The sequence below is a fragment of the Silene latifolia genome, chromosome 6 (genome assembly GCF_048544455.1).
Source record: "Silene latifolia isolate original U9 population chromosome 6, ASM4854445v1, whole genome shotgun sequence".
Taxonomy (NCBI): Eukaryota; Viridiplantae; Streptophyta; class Magnoliopsida; order Caryophyllales; family Caryophyllaceae; genus Silene; species Silene latifolia.
In genome coordinates, this window is record NC_133531.1 from 30,443,174 (window position 1) to 30,470,679 (window position 27,506).

Below are 27,506 nucleotides of genomic sequence, written 5' to 3' on the forward strand. Positions count from 1 at the left end.
CTTGAGATAAAATATGACTTAAAAGGACAATCTGTTGACCTATTTTCTTCATTCGATCTGATCACAATGACCCAATAAATGCTCATCGGCCTCCTTTTACGGTGCGACCTAGAACAAAAACCAAAGCCACCGGAAACCGTACCAACTCAGACAAATAGTCACCAGTCTAAAGAATTGACTCGAAGGAATAAATAGAAATCCTCGCCATGACCTAGCAACAAAAGGACTCTATAAACGGTCACTGTCCGACAAATTGTCTCACAATATGCCTATGTAATCGACCAGTCATCACCATGACCATATGACAGTCGAACCTGTCATCTATCGCCTTACAATCTAGTCACTCCGAGACGTCACCTCATTAAGTAACTAGGGACAAAATACAATGTTAATCCAGTTCACTTAATAGGGTTCGACATTGTCTTTACAACCTATTTGGAGAAAACAAAGTATATAAATTCGGACATAAAATCTGAATATAACGATAAATGCAACTTATCATATATGAAATAATAAATACAATATTTTGATTATTACATATAATTTACAACAGATTCGGCCTTCGTCTCAACCCCATCGAAACTACATGACTATCATGTTTAGCTTGAGACAATGGCTTGGTTAAAGGATCGGCGATGTTGTCACCGTCCCAACCTTACAAACTTTAATTTCTTTCCTTTCGATTAAATCTCTAATTACATGAAATTTCCTAAGTACATGTCTAGACTTGTTACCAGACTTGGGCTCTTTTGCTTGAAAAATAGCCCCACCGTTATCACAATACAAAGTGATAGGATCCTCGGCGGTCGAACTACTTTCGGTCCCTCTAAAATTGCCTAATCCAAACACTTCCTTTGCGGCCTTCGAGGCCGCAATGTACTCGGCTTCCATTGTAGAATCGCGATCACGGACTCTTTGAAACTTCTCCAAAGAAACCGCCCCTCCGTTCAACAAAAAAACAAAACCAACCTGGGATTTCAAATCATCCCTATCGGTTTGAAACCGCATCCGTATAACCTCTTATACGTAATTCAAATTCTCCTCCAAACACTAAGAATGAATCTTTAGTCCTTCTCAAGTACTTTAGAATATTCTTGACGGCTATCTAGTGACTCTCACCTGGAGTTTTCTGAAAACGACTCGTCATACTCAAAGCATACGAGACGTCAGGACGAGAACACATCATAGCATACATGATCGATCCAACAGCGGAAGCATAGGGAATCGATTTCATGCGTTCAATATCCTTAGGCTCGGAGGACACCGTGACTTACTCAAAGTGATCCCACTGCCCATAGGTAGAAAACCTCTCTTGGAGTTTTTCATATTGAATCGGTCAAGAATCTTATCGATATAGGCTTCTTGACTCAATGCTAATATCCTTTTGGATCTATCCCTATAGATCCGGATACCCAAGATGCGCTGAGCTTCTCCCAAATCTTTCATTTGGAAGTGATTTCCCAACCACTTCTTAACAGAAGCAAGCATATCAACATCATTCCCAATGAGTAATATGTCGTCCACATAAAGAAGTAAGAAAACAACTTTACTCCCACTAAACTTCATGTATAAACATGGTTCCTAACACTTCGAGAAAAACCATTCTGTTTAATAACATGATCAAAACGATGATTCCAACTCCTTGACGCTTGCTTAAGACCATAAATGGATCTCTTAAGTTTGCATACTTTGTTAGGATTTTTACGATCCACAAAACCCTCAGGTTGTGTCATGAACACTTCCTCTTCCAGAAACCCGTTCAGGAAAGCGGTTTTGACATCCATTTGCCATATCTCATAATCATGAAATACAACAATCGCTAACATTATCCGAAGAGATCTAAGCAAAGCAACTGGTGCAAAAGTTTCATCATAGTGTAAACCATGAACCTGAGTGAAACCTTTTGCAACCAATCTAGCTTTGTAGACATCTTTATGTCCATCCATGCCGATTTTAATCTTGAATATCCACTTACACTTAAGAGGTCGAACATCTTTAGGTAAGTCAACCAGGTCCCATACCTGATTATCGTACATGGAATCCATTTCGGATTGCATGGCCTCGAGCCATATCTTAGAGTCAGAACTCATAATAGGTGCTTTATAGGTCTTGGGTTCATCACTTTCTAAAAGTAAAACCTCATAGTCACCATCTTCCTCGATAATACCAAGGTATCTATCAGTGGCGACTAACCCTTTCGACCTCCTAGGTTCAGAGGGAACAATAACTGATTCAGACGTAGAAGGAACATCTTCCTGTATTGTCATATCAGTCTGTGGCTCTTGAACTTCCTCAAGTTTAAATTTTCTCCCACTCTGTCTTCTAGAAATAAACCCTTTTTCTAGAAAGGCAGCTTCACGAGCCACAAACACTTTGTTCTCGTTACTATTGTAGAAGTAATATCCACAAGTTTCCTTAGGGTAGCCTACAAAAATACACTTTTCAGAACGAGGTGCAAGCTTATCGTCAGACTTGCTCTTGACATAAGCATCACAACCCCATACTTTCATGTATCGCAGATTCGGGACTTTCCCTTTCCATATCTCATATGAAGTTTTGTCAGTTGCTTTAGTGGGACTTTTATTAAGTGATTGTACAGCAGATAAAATGGCAAAACCCCAGAATGACTTAGGTAACTCTGTTTGACTCATCATCGATTGAACCATATCTAATAAATTTCGATTCCTCCTTTCAGCCACACCATTTAATTGTGGTGTGCCAGGAGGAGTTAACTGAGATACAATACCGCAGTTTATAAGGTGATTTTTAAAGTCATTGCTTAAATATTCCCCACCACGATCTGATCGTAATGCTTTCATCTTGTTATTTAATTGGTTTTCTACTTCATTCACTCTTTGAACTTATCAAAAGCTTCACTTTTATACCTCATTAAGTAGATATACTCATATCTACTCATGTTATCGGTAAAAGTAATGAAATAGTCATAATTACCTCTAGCAGTGACTGTTATTGGGCCACAAACATCGGTATGTATTAAACCCAATAACTCACTAGCTCGAGATCCTTTTCCTAGAAAAGGTGAACGAGTCATCTTGCCAAGAAGACAAGATTCGCATGTACCAAATGATTCGAAATCAAAAGGTTTAATTACACCAGTCGGCACTAGTCTTTTAATGCGCTTCTCATTGATGTGTCCTAATCGACAATGCCATAAATAAGATAGATCAGGATCACCTGTTTTGAGTGTTTTACTATCTAAATGATAATCATCATTGCAGGTATCTAGAATATAAATTCCATTGATTGAAATAGCTTGGCTATATACAATCCCATTAAGGGAAAAAGTACAACACTTGTCTTTAATTACAAAAGAAAACCCTTCTGTCTAACACAGATACGGATATTATATTTCTAGATAGCGTTGGTACAAAATAACAATTATTAAGATGTAACTCCAACCCCGAAGCTAAACTAAGTACATAAGTTCCTACTGAGACGGCAGCTACTTTAGACCCGTTTCCCATTCGGAGATCGACATCACCCTTGTTTAGCTTTCTTATGCTTTTTAGGCCCTGCAAATGATTGCACAAATGAGAACCACAACCAGTATCTAATACCCAAGTTGTATTTGAAGCATAATTTATGTCTATCATAAAAGATTCGGTTGAGAAATTACATGTTGGCTTCACAATGCCAGCTTTTATGTCATTCAGGTACTTAGTACAATTACGCCTCCAATGTCCCTTGTTATTACAATAATTACAAGTATCTTTAAGAGGATTACCCTTTATAGGTTTTGGCTTGGTAGAGCAATTCGCAATTGCTTTACCTTTTCCCTCCACCTGAACGGTCTTCATACCTGCGTTCCTCTTAAACTGCTTCTTCCCCTTCACGTTAATCGCAAGCACATCTTTCCTCGTACTCCCACTCAATCCCATGTCCTTCTCTGCTTGCACAAGCAGAGAATGGAGCTCATGTAAAATCTTTCTCATGTTTGTCATATTGTAATTTACCCTAAATTGGGTAAATCCCTTGACATGCGAGAGAGAGTGGAGCACTCGGTCCACCACAAGTTCGTCGGGGATCTTGCATCCCAACCCCTATAAAGTTTCCACGTACTCAATCATTTTAAGTACGTGTGAACTTACAGGTTGACCATCTTTGAGGTTAGCCTCAAAGAAACGAACTGCGGTGTCATATTAAATTATTCTCGGGGCTTGAGAAAACATAGTAGAAAGCCTCGAGAATACTTCATGTGCATAGCGAAACTTGACACATTGCCTTTGTAAAGCAGGATCCATTGAAAAAATCAAAACATTTTTTATTGCAGCGGATTCCTTTTGATAATTTGAAAAAGCCTCCCTTACATCGGCAGTGGCCCTAGTACTAGGCGAAGGGGGAGAGGGATCGACAAGGTAGCGTAATTTTCCATCACCTGCGGCAGCTAATCGAAGTTGTTCCTCCCAATCTTTAAAATTACTACCGTCGGCTTTTAAAACATATTTGTCCATAAAAGAACGTAGCCATGAATCTCTAGCTATGGTGACGGTTTCACTAGTAGAAGTCATCGTGATTACTACAAAGGAAATAAAGGAAAGATTAACATTTATCGTCTAGAAATATTTAACTTGTGAAACTATTTAACAAGTTCCCATTTATATAATGATCTCCCACTGAATTATATAAATAATTCCAAGATCCAATTTTATATAAACACGGGCACGGTGGACCGATTCAACCCATATTTATATAAATTTGGTGAGTCAACAACTTTGACTGATTCTACTACTAGAACTCTTGGTTGACGGATTTTCTTAAAATCTATTTTTTAGCCCCAGAATAAATATGGGCACGGTGGACCGATTCAACCCATATTTATCCCGTTGAGTCCAACCAATTTTCACGCATAATAACTTTTATTACCCTACTTACCCAACATAAAAAGAGTGTACCTCGGTGAACCGAACCTACCTCTAATGAAGAAGAGATTCATAAGTGTTATTATTTTGTAAGGCTTAGTCTCAATTTTAAACAAATGTGAGAGATCTTATCAATTTAATTGTCTATCACTTTTAAGTGAACTAAATTAGTGAATGCTAGACAATTAAATCGATAGCAACAAAAATAAAACATGTAGTGACGATTTGGCATGGATGCATAGAAGAATTAAAACAAACAAGTCCTAATATGGCCACCTAGTTAATCTAATTAATTAAAATTATTACACTTCGGAAACCAACTCCTTGGTCCCTTAAGTCTTCATAAATTGGCCTCCTTCTTTAGGATTTCGGAACGCCTTTCCGAAAACACCGTCTTCATGAAAACTCCGTCTTTAGATGCTTCATCTAATTACTAATAATTAAATTACATAACAATACCCTATTATACAATTTTTAATAAAATTAAAATAAAACTATTAATTAATTATAAATTAGGCGATGCGAAATCGCAATTAATTACAAAACAAGTCGATATTCCCTTACATTTCGGGAAATACCAACTTCTACCTATGGCCATATTAGGAAAAATTACATAATTATAATTCTAAAAACCATTCATCTAAAAAAATAATAAAATGCATCATGGAAAATGACATGCCAAATCGTCTAACTTACCAACAACGATCATTTGAGCTTGCTTTGACGGAATTTTTTACCAATAAAAAATTCATAATCAATTCTTAAAACACTTTTAAGACTTATTCATCATACTAATCTGGTCTAATATCAAAATAATTATCCTCAACAATTATCTTGAATTTATATGGGAATTAAAACACAATTGTGACAAAAATGATATAATAATTCACAATTATCATACAAAAATTCCATTTAATTTAAAAATTTATGGAAAAATAAATTTCAAAGCCATGAACATTCTGGTCTTACACCAAAAATGTCATGCAAGTGAAAATTTTTGTTTTTAAAATTTATTTAAAACGATTTCAGAATTTAATCGGTAAAACGACAATTTTTACGATTTAATTCAAAATCAAACCATAAAAATTGAAATGACTTAAAATAAAAAATTTTAAATTTTGGAACAATTTCCAGGAGCTAAAAATTCTGAAATTTCGAGCCCTAAAATTAAATCAATATTTATTTACAAAATAACCATTATTTACCCATTTTTATCAAATAAAAATCAATAAACTACCTAAATTAATCACATTAATCTAAAGTATCTACTTATCTCATAAATAGAACATGCAAGTGGTTATTTCTAAATAAATATGCATAAAATTAACATGCAACCCAATTTAATTAACTCTTAATTAATTTTAATGCATTTTTACTCAATTTTATGCCATTTTAAGTTATAAAAAGTGGAAAAATTTAACAAAAATCAAATTTTTATCCCATATCATCTTAAGACCAGATTATTTACATGCAAGACCATATTATGTGATAAAACTAGTTTTAGTAACATAATATCAATTTTATTAATTTATCTCATAAATTACTAAAATCGTCTTAAAACAACATGCATGTATTTAACAATGCTCTGATACCACTTGTTAGTTATTTAGACCAAATTAACACTCATCTTATGATATTAAAATTACAAATTAATTTAAAGTGGTCTAATTCTACATGCATGCAAATAAAAGTATAAAAGATGGTATTAAACCATCTTAAGACAAAAGTTCCTTACATTGTATGAGGCAAGTAAGGGCACTACAAAGGTCTCCTACCTTTGTAGTTCTTGAGCTATATGAATGTGGATGATCCTCCAAATACACCAAAATTACCAAAATAGGTAATCTCCTAAGGTGGCACCCAAGATAAGCCCAAAATACTACTAAAATTAATAACTAGTTAATAGTAGTAGTAACCTTGTAATTGTATATTTGATGTACTAATAAATATTATTACCTTGATAATATTATTAGTTTACTTTTATATGTGTTTATTGTAAAAGGATGAACAAAATAAGAAGAAAAATATGGTCTTTTGATGGTGTATATGAACCATCCACAACATCTTGAATCCATTTGTTTTTGTTGGTCTTTTAGCTTAATTGAATTAGGGCGAAATTTTACCCTAGATTGAGCCCATTTCGAGTGAAATTGATGATTGCATTAGGTTAGAAACCTGTTTAGGAGTATAGGGGTGCTATTAGTTAGCATTTTGATCCCCTTTCCTGCTCCCTATGCTCGAAAAACGTGAGTGAGGTGAGAAACCGTCTCATCTCGCAATGCCAAGTTTATTTGCTTGGATAATGGGTCCCAATAGGTTGAATTGTAGTCGGGAAAGACCATATTTGCCATAATGGACCTTTGTTGGGTATTGTGGGCAAAATTGGAATTTTTGCCTTTTGTGACGGTCTTATGTCTGACAAAATAAGTGTCTGTTTGAGCTTGAATTGAGTCAGTTTGCCTTGAAATGGACCTTATTGGTAGTTTAGGTCACCTTGAGGCGTGATAAAATCACTTTTGCCTTTTTGCGGTCGTTTTGAATTTTTGACCGGTTTGTGCTCAAATTAGCGTATGAATTGCCCTTTTGAGCCGTAGGAAAATTTTTCATTGCATTGGGAATGTATTTTGGTTTGTTGGCGGACCTCGTATGGGTCTTGAAATGCCGTTATTTCTTGTGGTTGTTTTGACTCGTCTTTTGCTTGAAAAGAGGGGCGAGTCGTTTTTTTGCGTTTTTTGTTTTTTTGTGAATGGTTTTGTTTGGTTGGATTTGGGCGGAATTTGCTAGAGGTGGCAATTATTGACACGACCCGAAAACACGACACGAACCCGACACGAAATTAGCGGGTTAGGGTTAAGACGTTGTGACCCATTTAAGTAATTGGGTTGACACGGACACGACACGAAACTTAAATGGGTCGGGTTAGGGTTGAGCACTTTTGACACGAACCCGACACGAATAACCCATTTACTTAAAAATGTCAAAATATATTTGGGTTGAATCAATAACCCAATCAAACAACTTAAAAATAAGCATTTTCATTTGTTAATTTTAGGATAATAGGGCTATGAATCTTAGTTTATGTTATTAGTTTATTGGGTTAAATAGGTTAAGTGGGTTAAAAATGACCTGCTAAAAGATAAATGGGTTAAACAAGTCGGGTTGGGTTATAGAAAAATTAAATGGGTTGGGTTAGGGTTGAGACAAATGACCCGTTTATGTAATTGGGTCGGATTAGAGTTGGGGTAGTTGTGACCCGTTTAAAGTTAACACGGACACGAACACGACACGACCCGATCTGTTTGCCAGGTCTAGAATTTGCCCTTGTTTTGTTTTGCAGGTTGTGTTTTTTTGGTTTCGTCCATTTTACGCCGTCGTAATGCCGAAATTTCGGCTGACGTTCTTTGTTTGCAGGAGAGTGTTCGGGACAGGTTGAGTCCCTTGCTACGACTCTTGAGGAGTTGTTCGGGGCGGGGCCGGTTAGTACTCCGGCTTGTGCACCCGCCGCGGTAGTGGAGGACGTTGCCGAGGAGGAGGGACCTCCTGAGCAGACTGTTGGGGCCATACGGGCCGTTGAGGAGCGTGAGGTGCCTGTTGTTGGGGCTACTGTCACTGGGAGAGCTCAGACTGGGTCTTAGGCTGGTACCTCCGGGAGGAGGATTTCTACGAGGGAGCGCTGTCCCCGGGCGACCAGACGGACGTTACAGAACGTCACCAGGGTCGTTGAGATGGGCCCTATCCGTCACGTCGAGTCTCGTGGCCATAAGAGACGGAGGGCGGAGATAGTCGAGGATGATGCCGACGTCGCGAGTTGGAGAGCTAGACGGGCTACAGCTCCACGGGGGTTGCACTGGCGGCGCCTGCTTGGGCCGAGGGTTTTGACGGCAGCTAGTTGTTGCTTCGACTGGACAGACACATCTCCTACCGTGCTCACAAGGGTTTGGTGAGTCGTGTCCCTCGCTTGAACTTTTGTCACTTTTGAAATGTCAGGTCTGAATAGGCGTTTTGACGTTGTTTGTTTTTGATTTCAGGAGATCGGCACCATGAGGATTTTCTCGGGCTGCACTACGTGCCTTGGCTTTTAAGACGTTCTCCGAGCCGGGACGAGGGCGTTGATAGAGAGGTCGGCTTTTGGGCCGTTGGTGGCAGCTTGGTGGGATATTCACAGGTCTTCGATTAGGTCGAACCTGTGTCTGATCCGCGCTATGTTGGATCGGTACTGGGATACGACGTCATCGTTTCACATGGAGTTTGGGGAGGTCGGCGTGACTTTAGAGACTTCGTCATGGTATCCAGCCTTCCCTGCGGCAAATTTCCTGTTGAGTTTACCGAGACGCCGGAGAGAGTGTCCTCTCCTGCGGTTACCCGTCTGATCAGTACTGCTTTGTCAGAGCCTTCCGACGTCACTCCATACTTGATTGCGAGTTCGTACTTGAAGGACCACTTCACTGGGAGGGTGGCAGGTGTTACTCCGGTGCTGTTGGAGAGTCCGGAGGCAGAGGTTGAGGCTGACACGAAGGAGGCGCAATTGTGGTTGTGGTACTTCTTGGGTGCCACGTACTTTGGTGACAAGGGTGAGCGCTTGTCGAGCAAAGTGCTTCCTCTCCTTACTAACCTTGACACTTTGGGTCAGTTTGACTGGGTTACGCCGGTTCTGGCGAGTTTCACCCGGTACTTGCACGCGGCGGTGCGTCCGGAGTCAGTGAGGGACGGTAGTGCCCCTGCTTTGGTTGGTCCCGGCCTCATCTTTGATGTACGAGTATTTTTGTAGTTTTTTTGAGTTTGATTTTGATTTTGATTTTGGCAATTTTTGAGAAATTGGCAGATTTGTGTTTGCTGTGTTTGATTACAGGCTTGGTTGTATGCTTACTTCACTCCTCTGCGTCCGGGGACCACAGGCGGTGTTTCCTCGACCTACCCTCCTGTGAAGGGTTGGACGGTGGGTCGGAAGAAGTCGATTAAGTCGACTTACGAGGACTGCAGGCGTCGAGTGAACAAGCTTCGGATTGCTGACGTGAGCTCTTGTTCTCTTTGTAATACCCGGCCTTTTAGGAACCAGTTGACCAGCATTGACTGACCTTGGGAGCAGTAATTGTCCTTAGGAATACGTGCCAAAGTTATCTTGTGTCTTGAGTTGTGGGTGGTACTCGATAGAGTAGAGGCTACTCGATCGAGTAGCCTGGATACTCGATCGAGTACGTTAGTTACTCGATCGAGTAGCGTCTTTTCAGCGAGGGTTTATAATCGTGTTTTCCTAAAATCGCATATCATTTCCGCCTCTTTCTTCTAAACCTAGATGTCGTCCCTTCCTCTTCCCTTCACCAAATACCTTCTATGGGAGCCTTTGAAGGTCTTTGTGCCATAGGAGTGCATAGCTTGAGTCGGGTAGCGGTTCTTTGCCAGGTTTCCTCATGTAGGTATGTCGTCATCACCATCCGTGTCTTTGTGTTTTCAGTTAGGGTTAGAATGGTAGTGATAGATAATTGTATTGTGTGTATAGGTGTTGCTTAATTTTTGGGTCTTGCGTGTGTGGCATGGAACCGTTGCAGTCGCTTAAAAGTAGGTTCGCCTACTCAGTTTCTGTGGTTGGTCTAGTGTGTCGGTTATTGTGTCGTGTTTGTGTTGTTGTTGTTGTTGTGAGTGTGTGTGGTAGAGTATATACAGTAATCGATTGGTGTATACAGGTTGTAGATTGTTGTTGTTTTGCAGCTGTCTGTGATTAATTGTCTCTGGTTCTCGAGGTGCGTCCTCGGCTGAGTGGAGTCACTTGCGGGAGTGGCTTCACGCCCTAGTTTCGCCCTCTGTGGAACCCAGCACGGGAGGGGATGTGCACATTAATGGGACGGGGTTATCGCTCGATATGATGAGCGGGGCTTAGGTGGGAACGGTTGCGGTCCCCCACTGGCAGGGCTGGTCCAGTGCACGGTAGGTGACGGAGATTGATTAGAGTTGTTGTGACTGTGGGCGTGCTTGGTTGTGGTTGTTATAGTTGGTTATGTTTGCCGTGTCTTATCTCGGTTAATGATCTTGTGTGGTTTGTCTTGTTTGTTTTGTTGTGTCTGCCGTGATCCATTATGGTGAGCCGTCATTCTTAGCAGGTGTTGTCTTGGATGATTGCTGGAGTCCGGGCTGGGATGAGTCTTCACGAGTTATGACAGGAAGTAGGATATAGTGATGAGTTGTATCTTTCTTTTAACAGTTTGGTTGTAACGCTTGTAAAACAGTTTGGCGTTCTTTTATTGACCTTTGATGATTACTTTCCTCGGGCAACCGAGATGGTGATGTCCTTATATGCTAGGGAAGTTCTTAGTAAGGCTCCTTGGTATATGGGGGTGTCACAAAGAGGTATCAGAGCGACGATTTTGGAACCTGTAACAAATGAACCTAGTGAACGTAGTAAGTCTAATAAAATGAACCTGGTGTATGTGTAATGGGAGCCCCAGCCGATGCTAGATTTTGGGTGAGTATGCGCCCTCATTTCAAAATCTTGGCCCCATTGTGCTTAAGCCAGTCACTGGGTATGGGAATGTGGAGTCGGCAAATATGTGTTCAATGTGTAGGATGGTTAAACTAGTAGTGCTAATGGTTGAGTCTTGTTAAAGTTAAGGTAGGCATCATAGTTGCGTTAGAATTGTGTGTGGTGAAAACTTGAAAGAGTTGGTGTGTGTATGTGATGATAATAAGGAACGTGGAAGGTTTTATACGATAGAAGTGTGTGAAAAGTGTAGAAGTGTGTGTGTTGTGATATGGAATGTGGTAATGTTTGTGTTTGCTTCAGGCGGTTAGTAATGGTGATTTTATATGGGTTAATACATCTTACAGTAACCATAATAGTGATAGTTAAGGAATTGTCAAATTAGTATGAGAATTGTCGAAATAGTAATGGGTATATGCAATGCTTAATAGTTGAAAGTTTTCGCTTGTGTGGTGATTAATTTGTGTAGAATAATTCGTTTATGATGAAGCATGAATATGTTGCTAATACACTTGGACAATACATGGAAATTTATCGTTAATTATGTGTTTCAAGTAGCGTGAGTATAAGTTTGCTAACAATGTAGTAAAACAAGTTAGACATGATATAATGAGATAATTGCATACGTGGAGGACTCGGTAGCAGGTAAATCATGTTGTGTGAAGTTCGTTGTAGCATAATGTGATATAAATCTTATTTGATGAGAGCGTATGATATATTTAACTAGTAATGGCATTATATGAATGAGTACGATAACCAGTAACGACTTCCGAACTTGATTTGGAATCGACACGTGATATTGTTTTGCAGGAATCTTCAGTTAATTTTGTAATTCTGACCATGTACTCAACCTTACTTGACCGAGTGTAAGTGCTTACTAGACCGAGTAGACCTCACTCGATCTGGTTACGAAGCTATGACGTCGAGACGTAGGAATTTCCTACAGTTACTCGATGAAATAGCGCCTACTCGATCGAGTAGAGGGCACTTGATCGAGTAGGCTACAGTACAGGGACTTCCGCGGGATTCATAAATCCCTTTTCTTCCTCATTCTTCTTATTCCTTCTTCATCTTTCATAACCCTAATCTCCTAAACCTCCCTAAAACTCTTGTATCTTGTGTTTGTAATGATTAATTTGGGTAGTTTTCATTGCTTTGATTCGTTCTTGCACTTCCTAATTGATTAAGGTATGAATTTCTTTCCTATTTTAATATTTTCATCACTTAGAAACTATTGGAATGGTAGAATAATCTGAAACTTCGATTTTTTTGGAAGAAAAGTTGCTTGTAATTGTTGTAATATGATCCACATGCTTCCCTTTTATGATTGTTGCTGTTTATTGTGCTAAAAAAATTGAATAGAAATTACAAAATTTGGGGACAAATTTTCTAGGATTTGTGAAATCAAATTGATTTTTGGGTGTCTTTTACATGATTGAGTGATGAAATTGAGTAGTATATGTTGCATATATCATGTGGGAAGTTGAATTTTGTGATTTTCACCTCGAAATTGCCTTAAAACTCCGTCTTAAAAGTACCCCAAATTGAAATTCGTTTTCTATGATTGGAATTTTGTGTTCAATATGACTATGTGTTAAGGGTTAAACCTTTGAAGTAGTAGTAGTGATGTTAATTCAAGCTAAATATGTCAAAATTGTTACAGCTGTAGAGACCGTCTGATGACTAGAATTGAGAAGTTTACTTATAGTTGGATTATCAGTCATAGTGTGTGCTTGGTTACTCTTTTATATGAGCATACAAGGATGTTTTACGTGATTTCAAGTATATATGTGGTTGTATTTGAGCCATGTGTTGAAAGTTGTATAGTTGAGTAATTCATGATAATTATGCTAAATTTTTCGCAGCTGTCAAATTTTCCAACGTTCAAACGATCTTTACAGCTGCGAAAAATTTGAATTTTACTCGTAATTTGGGAAATTTTTGGTGATAGTGCGTACATAGATGTTTTACTCCATGCTTAATTTGTGTAAATTACATGTTTTGGTGCCTATGTGTGTGCACTTAAATTATATGCTGAAACAGATGCCGAGACTAAACATGGGAACCCGACAAAGTAAGAGGGGGAGGGCTTCTCAGCCCGAAGTTGGGGAGGGTAGCGGACCAGTAGTACCGTCGGTACCAGAGTACCCTTCGGTAGTCTTTGTGGACTACAAGCAGAGGGAGAGGTTTGTAGCTTTACAGGCCCAAAAGATGAGACCCACCCGTTGTGTGGACACCACACTTCTAGAGGACCTGGGGATTGAGACGGATGTCCATCATATTTTTGAGACTTTAGGATTCACTGGGTTGTATCGTTTGCGGAAACATTCCTATGCTTTTCTGACCTTGGAGTTCATGAGCTCGTTTAAATACGAGCCGGCTGAGCAGTTTGTCCAGTTCCGTCTTATGAACACGAGTTTTGTTTTAACCATGGACCTCTTTGCTTCTCACCTTGGGTTGGCTAAGCCTCCCAAGGGATCTCTCCGTGACATTCCAGCTAAGTGCGGGGTTTGCCGCCATATGCCTTGCCTTACCGGGATGTCAGCTCCCACCGCCAGCAACATGTTGATTAATAATGTGCAACATGTTATTTTGAGGATCTTTCTTCATTCCATATCGAATCTTCTTTATGAGAGGCCTGATATGAGTAAATTAAACTCTCACGAGTTATTTATTTTGATGGCTTATCTTAACCCGGAGCGGATTGAGAAGGTGGTCTTTAATGCCCCCGCCATGGTTTGTGCCAGCCTTGCTTTGATGGCTTCTTCTACCACTAGGTTCTTGAGTTGTGGTGCTTTTGCCACTCGGTTAGCTGAAAAGCTAACCTCCTTTGAGGCTTCCTCTAAGTACGTTCCCTTAGCCACCCCGGTACCTACCATGGACAGAGATTACTACCTTGACCTGAAATGGTTGAGAACCTTGACGGATGGTAGCCTAGCATGGAGGGTGTGGGGTATGAGCTGGATGAGGATACCGACTCCTGAGCACCTCCCACCGACTGAGCCTTTGGATGCGGTTGATTATGATGAGGAGGAGGATGAGGATGCACCTCGTCCGACACAGACATACCTCATTGATGATACGATCCTTCAGGTTATGCCCGAGCCGAAGAAAGGGGAGAATGTGAGAGCGGCGGAGGATAGACCCAGGTTGGGGAGAGGACCACGTCGGGTGAGGGAGAGGACGGCTGAGACCCGACCACAGCCAGCAGCACCACCACAGCACCCATTTCCTTGCTATCCCTACCTTGATACCCCAGAGACACGTTCGAGCTGTTGGAGTTAGTGTCCTCCACAATAGTGCGTTAACATAATAAATCTCATTAATGGAATATCATCAGATATTTAATTATTTGATCCTCGTCATTTGATTAACGTAAATCGATAACGGTTGGCTGACTAGAGTTTGACGTTATTGTCGTGAGACGGCGGTGATCAACTGACCCCTTTCGGTCACACCTAAAGGAACGAACCCCAATAGACAACTAATTAATTGTATGAGATACAATTTATTTAGTCCCTTGATTTATAGACTAAAAGGTTAGTCGATTATTTTTAGAGAGATTTCGAGTTGCGAACTCGAGGAGTGGCAGTTATTATTTAATTATGCGTTAATTGAATAATAAGTTTGGGAGACGGGTTTTGGTTAATTAACTGTTAATTTACTAAAATTATACTAATTGATTAATGTGATTAATATTAGTACGTAAATAATATGTGTAGTGGTACACGTATATTTACGGAGTGAATTGGACGAATTAATTATGGAAGTATTTAAACATGATACGATGTTTAAAATAAAAATTACACGGATTTGTGCGACAAATATAAGAACCAACATGGACCCGTAAATGGTCAAGTGGACCGTGTAAAATAAGAGTTGTGGATGATTACTCACATAATCATTTCACCTTATTTTGTATACTACCATAATTTATCTTATGTAAGAGTTTGCATGTGATGTAAGATGAAAAACATAAGACAAAATTTTTCCACTCCCTTACTCCACTTCCACCCGCCACTTCCCTTCCTTTTCACTCCATCTATTGTTCATTTTATTTACACTACCTCACTTCTTCACTCAACACTTTGCATGTGAACAATTCTCCAACATCTCTCTAAAAATATTACTCATCTTTACTAAGCTTGTTAGTAAAAATATATTATTACTAAGACTAGTTAGTAATATTACTAATAATATCAAGGGTACAATATTAACAAGTTCTAGTTCAATACTTGTTATTATTTTTGGGTTAGTTCTTGGGTGCAACAAGAAGGAGATCTTCTCTTTGAAGATTATTAAGGAGGATCATCCATTTGGAATAAGCTCAAGAACAAGCTAGTAAGGTGAACTAGTTTGTGCCCTTTTTACCACAAATTCAATGTAAGGAAATTGTTTTTCCTTATACTTTCTTTTTATGCTTTCATATTAGCATGCATGTTACATAGATCACCTAAATAACAATTTATGAGATAAATTAATTTTAATTAGAGAGTCTAATATGGATCTATGATCTTTCAAGTGGTATCAGAGCTTAGGCTTGTAATTTGCATGTTGATTTTAAGCATTTTAATGAATTATGAGATAATTTATAAAAACTCAAAAATTGTATTAGAAGAGGTTTTAGCACGAAATTTTTGGGACATGCATACCTACTGATCTCAAAAGGTTTGTGGTATTTTTTGGTGATTTTTGAAGTTATTTTGCTATTTTTAATGATTTTTGGTAGAAAACCGAGTCAAAATGTCGCATTTTAGTTAAAAATTGACTAAAAATAGTTAAAAGTTGATTCGGTGCATGGATTTTTTATGGTAGTTCATGCATGTTTTCTACTGATTTTATGCAAAAATTTGAAGGTTTGTTCGAATTTTTTGCATGTTTATTGATTTTATGAGATAAAAGTCGATAAAAGTCAAATTAATTAATCATAATTTCGAAACTTTTGATTCTGCCCATGATAAATTTATGTACATTTAAGAATATTATTTAAATGTTAAATGTGATTTTGCATGTGTGTTTTCTCTTTGTTTTGATGTTTAGTGGTTTTAGTGGTTAAAAACCGATAAATATCGATCTTTTTCTTCACAAAATTTATCCGGAATTTTTGGGCAATTTTTCTGACATTTTGGTGTTCTTGGGAGTGTTCCAGAATACTAAAAAAAAATCAATTTTTTTTGGGTAATTTTTCAATTATTTTGGATTTTTACTTAAATATTATGATTTTTTCGATTAAATTAGCAAAATATCACCAAATCAAACTAATTATTTATCATAAAATTAGTGAGGACTAATTTTGAGGTTCAAAACAGTTTGAACAATTAGTTTGGACTTAAATGAGATTTAAGAGTTGATTATTGATTTTTACATGTTAAAAATCGATTAAATCCACAAAAACCGAGATGGATACCAACGAATGATAGATAGGGCGATTTTGGCATCATTTTACAGCATTTTAAGCATATTTATTTAAATTGAATGAATGATTGTCATTTATTTAAAGTATTTCTCTTGTTGTACCTAGTATGGCCTAGTTAATTTTAATCGTTATTACTCGAAATGAATGGGAATATCGATTTGTTTGTAATTAAATACAATCTCGTATCGTCGGTTTGTAATTAATTAATAGTTTTTTTTATTTTATTAATTAATGTATAATAGGAATAGCTATGTAATTTAATTGTAATAGTTATTTTTACCGGCGTTTCCAAAAGACGGATTACAACAAGACGGAGTCTATTTTTGGAAGGTGTTCCAAATCCCACAAGGAAGAGCCACTTATGGAATGAAGAGGCAAGGGACCAAGGAGTTGGTTTCCGAAATGTAATAGACTGGTTTTTATTAACTAGGTGGCCATACTAGGATTTATTCATATGCTTACATGTTTGCTTGTTTTATTTTCGCGCATGCCAAAATCGCCATTCACATGCATTTTATTTTCGCGGTTGTCAATTCACGTCATTTACATTCACCGAATTAATTCACTTATAAGGAATTTATGACTAAATTGACAAGATCTCTCACATAACTAAAATTGAGATTAGCCTTACCAATTAGTAACACCTATGAATCTCTTGTTCATTAGAGCCACGCTCGCCCAAGCGGGGTGTTCTCTTTTTACCTTGGGTAAGTAGGGTGGTAAACGGTTATCACACGCTAAAATTGGTTGGACTCAACGGGATATAAGACGGTCTTGTGTTCCGGGGCTAGTAGATGAATTTGAGGAAATTCGTCGACCAAGAGTTCTAGAGGTAGAATTAGTCAACGTGACTTACCGAATTTACGCAATTATGAGATTTTTCGCCCAAGCGATGCTCATTTTTGTTTAATATTTGGGTCTTGGAATCATTTATATAATTTAGTGGGAGGTCATTATATAAATGCTAAAACTTGCTAAACATGTTTTTACAAGTAATTTTTAAAAACAATGAATGTTAATGTTTCCTTTTTGTTGTACCATTTTAATTCGCAATGGCAACTTCATCAACTCCATCGACTACTTCAATAGGCAAAGATTCATGGCTAAGGTCCGTAATGGACAAATGTATTTTAAAAGATGAAGGTTGTAACTTTCTTGAATGGGAATCCAACATCAAAAGTGCCGCGTTGTCCGACAATGTGCTCACTTACTTGACCGATACTCCTCCAATCGAGCCCGGTGGAAGAGCTTCATCGGCGGTGCGGACCACCTATGATGACTATGTGAGGATGTTGAATGATATCAAGAATGTGTTGATATGGTCAATATCCCCAAATCTCAAGCTATCATGCATTTCTTTAAATGCGTACGAGATTTTCACTCGTATGATGACTATGTTTTCACAAACACCTAAAGTCCGTCAATACGATGCGGCGGCACGCTTCTTTGAAGCTAAGCTTGAGAGGGGCCAAAAGGTTGGTCCCCATGTACTCAAAATGGTCGAATATGTTGACATCCTAGAGCGTCTAGGGTGTAAGATTCCTAAGACTCTTGTGGTGGATCGTATTCTCCACTCACTCCCCACCAAGTTTGCCCACTTTAGGGTAAACTACAACATGAATGACATGGATAAGAGTTACCGTGAAATTCATGCACTCCTCACCCAAGCGGAGAGGGATATGGAGGCTAGTGGGAGTGAAAAAGGGGATGTTTTAACCATGAAGTTAAAGAACATGTCCCTTGGAGTCAAGAAAGGAAAAGGGAAAGAAAAGTCCCAATTCAAGAAATCGTCAAAGAAAAATGACAAGGGAAAGGGTAAGGCCGTTGAAAATGGCAATCCCAAGGCAAAAAGTGTCAAGCTCTCTGAGGCCGAATGTTTCCATTGTAATGGGAAGGGGCATTATAGGAGGAGTTGTCCCAAATACTTGGAGGATCTCAAGGAAGGGCGTGTGACGCCTATTGGTATGATTTCCTCTCTCTATGTGATAGACGTTAATTATGCTTGTACTTCCACTTGGGTACTTGATACCGGATGTGGCTCTCACCTTTGTAACCATTTGTAGGGTTTAAGGGACGTGCAAGCACTAGCAAAAGGTGATGTGGATCTCCGCATGGGCAATGGAGCTAGAGTAGCCGCCGTTTCCGTGGGGACCTATGTGCTCACTTTAGCTAGTGGTTTAGAGTTGTATTTAAATAAGTGTTATTTTGTACCAACTTTAACTAAGAACATCATCTCCATTTCCGCGTTAGACGCGGAAGGCTTTTGTTTTATGATTAAGGACAAGTGTTGTACTTTTTCTTTTAATGATGTGGTTTATGGCAATGCCATTTTAATTGGAGGCATTTATGTTTTAAATGATGTTAATGACGTTTATCATATAGAAACTAAAAAGCTCAAAAAGGGTGATCCAAACGAATCCTACCTTTGGCATTGTCGTTTAGGCCACATAAACGAAAGACGCTAGTATTTATGTTACATTTCTAGTATGAAACTATAATTGTTTTCATTTGTTTGTTGTGTAATTAGTATGTTGAAGTAAAAGTTGAATAATGTGTTATGAAAAGACGGTCATAGAGAGAGAGTTATGATGTCATGTTTTGGAATAGAACCGTTGGGTAACATAGTTGTGTTATGTGACATGTTTTGTGTTGTTAGGCGCGTACTAGTAAAAGTATAGTCTCTTAGTACATGGTTAAGAGTAGGGAACAGCAGTGTAGTCGTTGGTTGTGTTGGTCCGAGTTGTGAGGTTGTTACTTCAAGTGGTAGGTTGTAGAAGTCGATCTATACGATGTGTTAGACATGGTGTGTTAGATAGTTGATGATGATGACATGAGGGATAGTATTTCTGGGGAGTAGTGACCTATGTCGGAAGAGCGGTGTTGTCGATCTTATTTCCGTATCTGGTGTGTTGGGGAAGGGTGAGTTGAACTTCGGGGACGAAGTTCTTTTTAAGGGGGGAAGACTGTAATACCCGCCCTTTTAGGAACCAGTTGACCAGCATTGACTGACCTTGGGAGCAGTAATAGTCCTTAGGAATACGTGCCAAAATTATCTTGTGTCTTGAGTTGTGGGTGGTACTCGATAGAGTAGAGGCTACTCGATCGAGTACGTTAGTTACTGTAACACCCACATATCCAGAGGAGCCTTAACTAGGCCTTCCTTAGCATATAAGGGCATTACCATCTCGGTTGCCCGAGGACAGTAATAATCAAATGTCGATAAAAGAACTATTATGTTATATTACAAGTGATTTAAAACCAACAAATATTATAAAAGTTACAACTCAAGGCTACTCGCTATTACTATCAAATCTCGTGTAGACTCATCCTTACCCGGACTCCAGCTATCAACGATATCAACACCTGCTAAGACAGACTGCTCACCATAAGGGATCACGAAAGACACATAAAACAACAAGATAACCACACAAGGTCAGTACTGAGATAAGACATGACAAAACCGACGACATCTAGCAATACAACACAACACAATCAGTCACACACACAATCACACTCACTCCAATCAATCTCCATCACCGACTGTCCACTGGACCAGCCCTGCCAGTGGGGGACCGCAGCCATTCCCACCTAAGCCCCGCTCATCATATTGAGCGATAACCTTGTCCCATTAATGTGCACATCCCCTTCCGTGGCGGGTTCCACGAAGGGCGAAACTAGGGCGTGAAGCCACTCCCGCAAGTGACTCCACTCAGCCGAGAACGCATCTCGAGAACCAGAGACAAACAATCACAAACTGCTTAAATACAACAACAACCAACAACCGTATATATGCTGCCACACAAACACAACCACAACACAACAACAACGACACAACGATCGACACACTAAACTATCTACAGAAACTGAGTAGGCGAACCTACCTTTAAGCAACCGCAACCAATCCATGCCAACATACGACATATCCAGCAATCAAGCAATGCATATAACCACAACACAATCATTTATTACTATCAAGCAAACCCTAACTGCAAAGACAAGGATACGTATGATGATGACGACATACCTACAAGGAGAAACCCGGCAAAAGACCGCTACCCGACTCAAGCTATGCTCTCCTAAGGCACAAGGACCTTCAAAAAGCTTCCATGGAGGTTTTATGGTGAAGGGAAGGGAGAGAGGCGACTAAAGGATTGAAGGAATTAGGCGGAAGTGATTTGCGGATTTAACAAAACGCGATTAAAAACCCTCGCTGAAAACCCGGTACTCGATCGAGTGTCCCACATAATCGATCGAGTGACCCCCTACTCGATCGAGTAACCACGCTACTCGATCGAGTAGCCTCTACTCTATCGAGTACCACAGATAACTCGCAACCCAAGATAACTTGGCATGCACTTCTAAGGATTATTCCCACTCTAAAGGTCAGTCAACGCTGGTCAAAGGGTCCCCAAAAGGGCGGGTATTACAGTCTTCCCCCCTTAAAAAGAACTTCGTCCCCGAAGTTCAACTCACCTACCTCAACGCACAAGATACAGGAAACAACGACCTCACCACTCTTTCGACACAAGTCACCACTTCTCTGAAACGCCATCCCCCATGTCATCATCATCATTATCTAACGTTCTAAATATATGTATATGTATATCGGCTCTTACAAACTATCATCTAAAACACCGACCTTGCAATACGAACCAGCACAAACAACAATCACCTATCATATATGAGATTACCCCACTCACTAGTAACAACTATCAATACGAAACATATCTCATATCAACTTCATGTCGCACGAATATACCACCATGTTACTCAACAATGCGATTCTATTACGACACATGGCACCACGACTATCAACTTCCACTTCGACGCATGAATTACTCAACGAACTAAAGTAACCAATTACAACTTCATACAATCAATGTGACAAAAGTAATAGAAAACTTTGCAAATAATCAACAAGACATTATAAACGAACAACAACATAGTCTCAAAATCATCCTTTTTATTTTGCGACATTACTCTTCCCCTCTAAAAGGAACTTCGTCCCCGAAGTTCACCACCAAATTATCACACACGTTACTTATTACTTGTATCGTGACATAAATTAAAACCATATTATTTATTATGGACATTACTCACTAATCATATAGTCATTAAATTAGAAAACATACACAACCCACCTGAATAACCAGTCGCTGTCGAGAAAGCATGTTAATATCATGTGTGCAAGTGTATGAGAATATGTATCTCCGATGAATAGATAGTAAATATGGCGGATGTAATATTAAAGCAACAAGAAACCGTCGCCACTTCACTACTTGTTACAAATATGCATATAAAACTCAAGCGCGACTTCTAACAAATGGAATTAACGGTTCAAAGGTGTTACTAAGCATCACTAACCATGCTAAACATCAAACATGCAATTATGCAACCATTAAACAATTTAATTTTCGAAAAGTTCCTGTAACAGTGCTACTCGATCGAGTATGTAGTGGTACTCGATCGAGTGCCCGCTACTCGATCGAGTATCTTGGCTACTCGATCGAGTAGCCCTGAGATCAGAATGCCTCCATTCTGTCATACCTGCAGCTACTCGACCGAGTATGGGGTACTCTGTCGAGTACCTACAGGTCAAATACCTTGGAAACCTGTCATAACCCGCATATATATATACATAATCGTCACATAATTTGAGTCGGAATGACTTCCCGACTCACAAAATCCTGCACAAAGTCAAACTAGCAAATCCGGCCTTATGGCCAACCATACAAATCCGAAAATAAAAGTTCTGACAACCAACAACTACCATAACTAACGACGACTACCATCAACCGATCACAAGGTAGAGAATAGGAGTATCACTCCTGCTACTGCTGCTGCTCCTCCTCCATCACCTCATCACCACCACCATCACCTCCCGAGGTGCCCGCTCCCGATGACCGATCCCCGCATCAACCCCCGCTCCAGCTCCAGGACCTACGTACCATGGGGTCAAGCCACCATAAGCAAATGACTGAGGCGTCCCCCAAGCTGACTGATCCACTCCGTAAGAGTGGAAAACCCCACTATAGTCCCCAACTCCACTCCACCATACCGGATGCGGTCCCTCTGTCCCAATCCCCTGAGTGTACGCCATCTCGTGCATATTCCTGAGTGTCAAGGTAGATGACACTCTCTCTGCCAAGTAACTCGATCGCGTCTCCGGGGTGTCAAGGTAGGGGTAGCACGGAAAAGGGTGCTGCTGCGGTGGTGCTACCGGCCGTGGTCTAGTCTCAGCGGTCCTCTCTCTCACTCGACGGGGTCCTCTCCCCAACCTGGGCCTCTCCTCCACTACCGCCGCGTTCTCCCCTTTCTTCGGCTCGGGCATCACCTCGAGAATCGTGTCATCAATGAGGTAGGTCTGCAACTAGCGGGGCACGTCATCATCCTCCTCCTCCTCGTCGGAGTCAACGGCTGTCACCACCGGCTCTAACGGCTCGGTCGGTGGAAGGTGCTCAGGAGCCGGGATCCTCATCCAACTCATCCCCCACACTCTCCAGGCTAGGCTACCGTCAGCCAAAGCTCTCAACCTTTTCAGGTCGAGATAGTAGTCACGGTCCATCGTAGGCACCGGTGTAGCCAGAGGCACATACTCCGAAGAAGCCTCAAAGGAGGTTAGCTTTTCAGCTAACCGAGTGGCAATAGCGCCACAACTCAGGTACCGGGAAGTGGCAGTAGCTATCAAAGCAAGGCTAGCGCAGACGATGGCAGGAGCATTGAAGACCACCTTCCTGGCCCGCTCCGGGTTCAAGTAAGACATCAGAAGCAATATTTCATGATTGTTCAGTTTACTGATATCCGGTCTATCATAAAGGAGGTTCGAAAGAGAACGAAGAAAGATCCTCAATGTAACATGTTGAACATAATTAATCAGCATGTTGCTTGAGGTGGGAGCTGGCTTTCCGGTCAGACAAGGCATTAGGCGGCAGACACCGCACTCAGCAGGAATATCAGTGATAGAGTCCTTGGGAGGCTTGGCCAACCCAAGGTGAGAAGCGAAAAGGTCCATAGTAAGCAAGAAACTGGTGTTCATCAATCGAAACTCAACGGTCTGGGCAACTGGGTCATAACTAAAGGAGCTCATAAACTCCAAGGTAAGAAAAGGGTAGGAATGTTTCCTCAGCCGGTACAACCCCGTAAAGCCCAAGGTCTCAAATATGTGACGCACATCCGTCTCTATTCCCAAATCAGTCAGAAGTGTGGTATCCACACACCTCGTTGGCCTCATTTTACGTTTTTGCAAAGCTACAAAACGCTCCCTCTGTTTAAAATCTACAAACACAACTGAAGGGTACTCCGGTACCGCGGGTACCACGGGTCCACTCCCTTCCCCAGTCTCAGGCTGTGTAACCCTTCCCCTTTTACTCTGACGGGTCCCTACGTTCGGTCTCGGCATCTGTTTTAGCATATAACTTAAACAAACTCGTATAGACATGTGAAGCACGTAATTCATACAATTAAACTTTGAATACTTAGCTAGGTACACACATTCACCAACAAGTTCCCAATTTGATATATAATCACAATTTCTGGTGATTCAGACGGTCTCCACATTTGAATGATTTAGCATGATAACACCATTTACCAAACGAGTTTGGATATTATGTACTGACTCAATACGCTCTTTCATATAATTACTTAACATCATGTGAGACGTTCATATATACTCATAGGAAAGAAAATTTAAACATATCGTCATCAACTTTCAATATTGGAAACAAACAACTCAAGTAAACTTGTCAGACGGTCTCTAAAGCTGTAACGATTTCGACATATTCACCATCATTTAACATCAATACTATCATATTGAAGTTTATCCCTTACCTAAACATTCATATTCAACACCAAATTTCAAATATAGAAAACGAATTTCCATTTGGGGCACTTTTAAGACGGAGTTTTTAGGCAACTTTTTAAGGTGAAAATCATCAAAATTCATCCTTCAACATGATATATGATATATATATATATATATATATATATATATATATATATATATATATATATATATATATATATATATATATATATATATATATATATATATAATGTATAGTACTCAATTACATCATCTAATCAATGTAAAACAACCCAAATACATTTTTGATTTCGTAACCCTAGAAATTTCGGCCCCCAAATTGCGATTTCTAGTCTACTTTTACAGCAATTAATCACCAACATTCAAGAAAAGGGAAGCATGTGAATCATATTTCAACAATTAAAAGCAATAATTCGCCCCTATGAATCGAAAATTTCAGATTATGCCATCATTCTAACAAATCCAAAGTAATAAATCATGTAAATAGAGGAGAAATCATACCTTGATTAAGTAGGAAAGTAAAAGAATGCAAACAAGTAAGAAGAAACAACCCAAATCAATCACCACACTACAAGATTATGAGAGTTTGTTTGAGGGATATAAGAGCTTATGGGTTGGGATAAAGAAGAAGAAGAATGAGGAAATAAGAAGGACTAAGGGTTTTAAGAAACCCGCAAAATCACTGTACAGTAACCTACTCGATCGAGTGTCTAGGGTACTCGATCGAGTGCCCTCTACTCGATCGAGTAGGCGCTATTTCGTCGAGTATCTGCAGTAAATTTCCACATCCCGACGTCATAGCTTCCTAACTAGATCGGGTGAGGTCTACTCGGTCTAGTAAGAACTCTCACTCGGTCAAGTATATTTAAGTACTCGGTCAGAAATACGAAGTAAATAGATGGTTCCTGCAAAAACAATATCGCGTGTCGATTCCAAACTAAGTTCGGAATTCGCCACTAGTTATCATACTCGTTCACGTATTACCATTATTACTCAAGCATACCATATCGTCTCAACAATTAAGGCTTATGTCATACTATGCTACAACAAATTACCCAACTCGGTTTACCTGCTACCGAGTCATTCATAAGCATAATCACGTCATCATACCTTACTTAAACTTATCTTACCACATTACTACCAAACTCGTGTTCACATCAACATGAAATATATAATTAACGATAATTCATTCTTTCACATGTCATATAAATGTATACTCTACATAGCAAATTAAGGTCTATCATGTTCCAAGTTCAATCATAAGCAAATCATTCTACATAAACCGATCGTCACGCAGCGGAAAATTTGCAACCACTAAACAAGGCATATGCATTACTATAAGCTATGTCTCATATTATAATTCAACAATTCTATAACTATCATCATTGTAATTACGGTAGGGCTTATAAATTCGTACATAATTACCGTTATTAACAACCTGAAGCAAACACTAACATGATCACCTTCATATTACGGCATACATTTTCACGCATTTCTATCAAATAAACTCTTGTCACGTTTCTCATAACCATCGTATAAGCTCACTAATCATGACAATTCCTCACTATACACCATCCAGTCGCAACCACTATGCCCATCTCTACGTTAACAAAGACTCAACCACAATTAACTCCGATACAACTAACATACACATCACATATATACACACAGACTCCACATTCCCATACCCTGTGACTGGCTTAAGTACCATGGGGCCAAGATTTTGAAATGAGGGCGCCTACTCACCTAAAATCTAGCATCAGCTGGGGCTCCCATTATACAAACACCAGGTTCATTTTATTAGACTCTCTACGTTCATTAAGTTTATTTGTTACAGGTTCCAAAATCGTCGCTCTGATACCACTTTGTAACACCCCCATATCCAGAGGAGCCTTAACTAGGCCTTCCTTAGCATATAAGGGCATTACCATCTCGGTGCCCGAGGACAGTAATAATCAAATGTCGATAAAAGAACTATTATGTTATATTATAAGTGATTTAAAACCAACAAACATTATAAAAGTTACAACTCAAGGCTACTCGCTATTACTATCAAATCTTGTGAAGACTCATCCCTGCCCGGACTCCAGCTATCAACAATATCAACACCTGCTAAGACAGACTGCTCACCATAAGGGATCACGGCAGACACATAAAACAACAAGACAACCACACAAGGTCAGTACTGAGATAAGACATGACAAAACCAACGACATCTAGCAATACAACACAACACAACACAATCAGTCACACACACAATCACACCCACTCCAATCAATCTCCGTCACCGACTGTCCACTGGACCAGCCCTGCCAGTGGGGGACCGCAGCCGTTCCCACCTAAGCCCCGCTCATCATACCGAGCGATAACCCTGTCCCATTAATGTGCACATCCCCTTCCGTGGCGGGTTCCACGAAGGGCGAAACTAGGGCGTGAAGCCACTCCCGCAAGTGACTCCACTCAGCCGAGAACGCATCTCGAGAACCAGAGACAAACAATCACAAACTGCTTAAATACAACAACAACAACCAACAACCGTATATATGCTGCCACACAAACACAACCACAACACAACAACAACGACACAACGATCGACACACTAGACTATCTACAGAAACTGAGTAGGCGAACCTTCCTTTAAGCAACCGCAACCAATCCATGCCAACATACGACATATCCAGCAATCAATCAATGCCTATAACCACAACACAATCATCTATTACTATCAAGCAAACCCTAACTACAAAGACAAGGATACGGATGATGATGACGACATACCTACAAGGAGAAACCCGGCAAAAGACCGCTACCCGACTCAAGATATGCTCTCCTAAGGCACAAGGACCTTCAAAAGGCTTCCATGGAGGTTTTATGGTGAAGGGAAGGGAGAGAGGCGACTAAAGGATTGAAGGAATG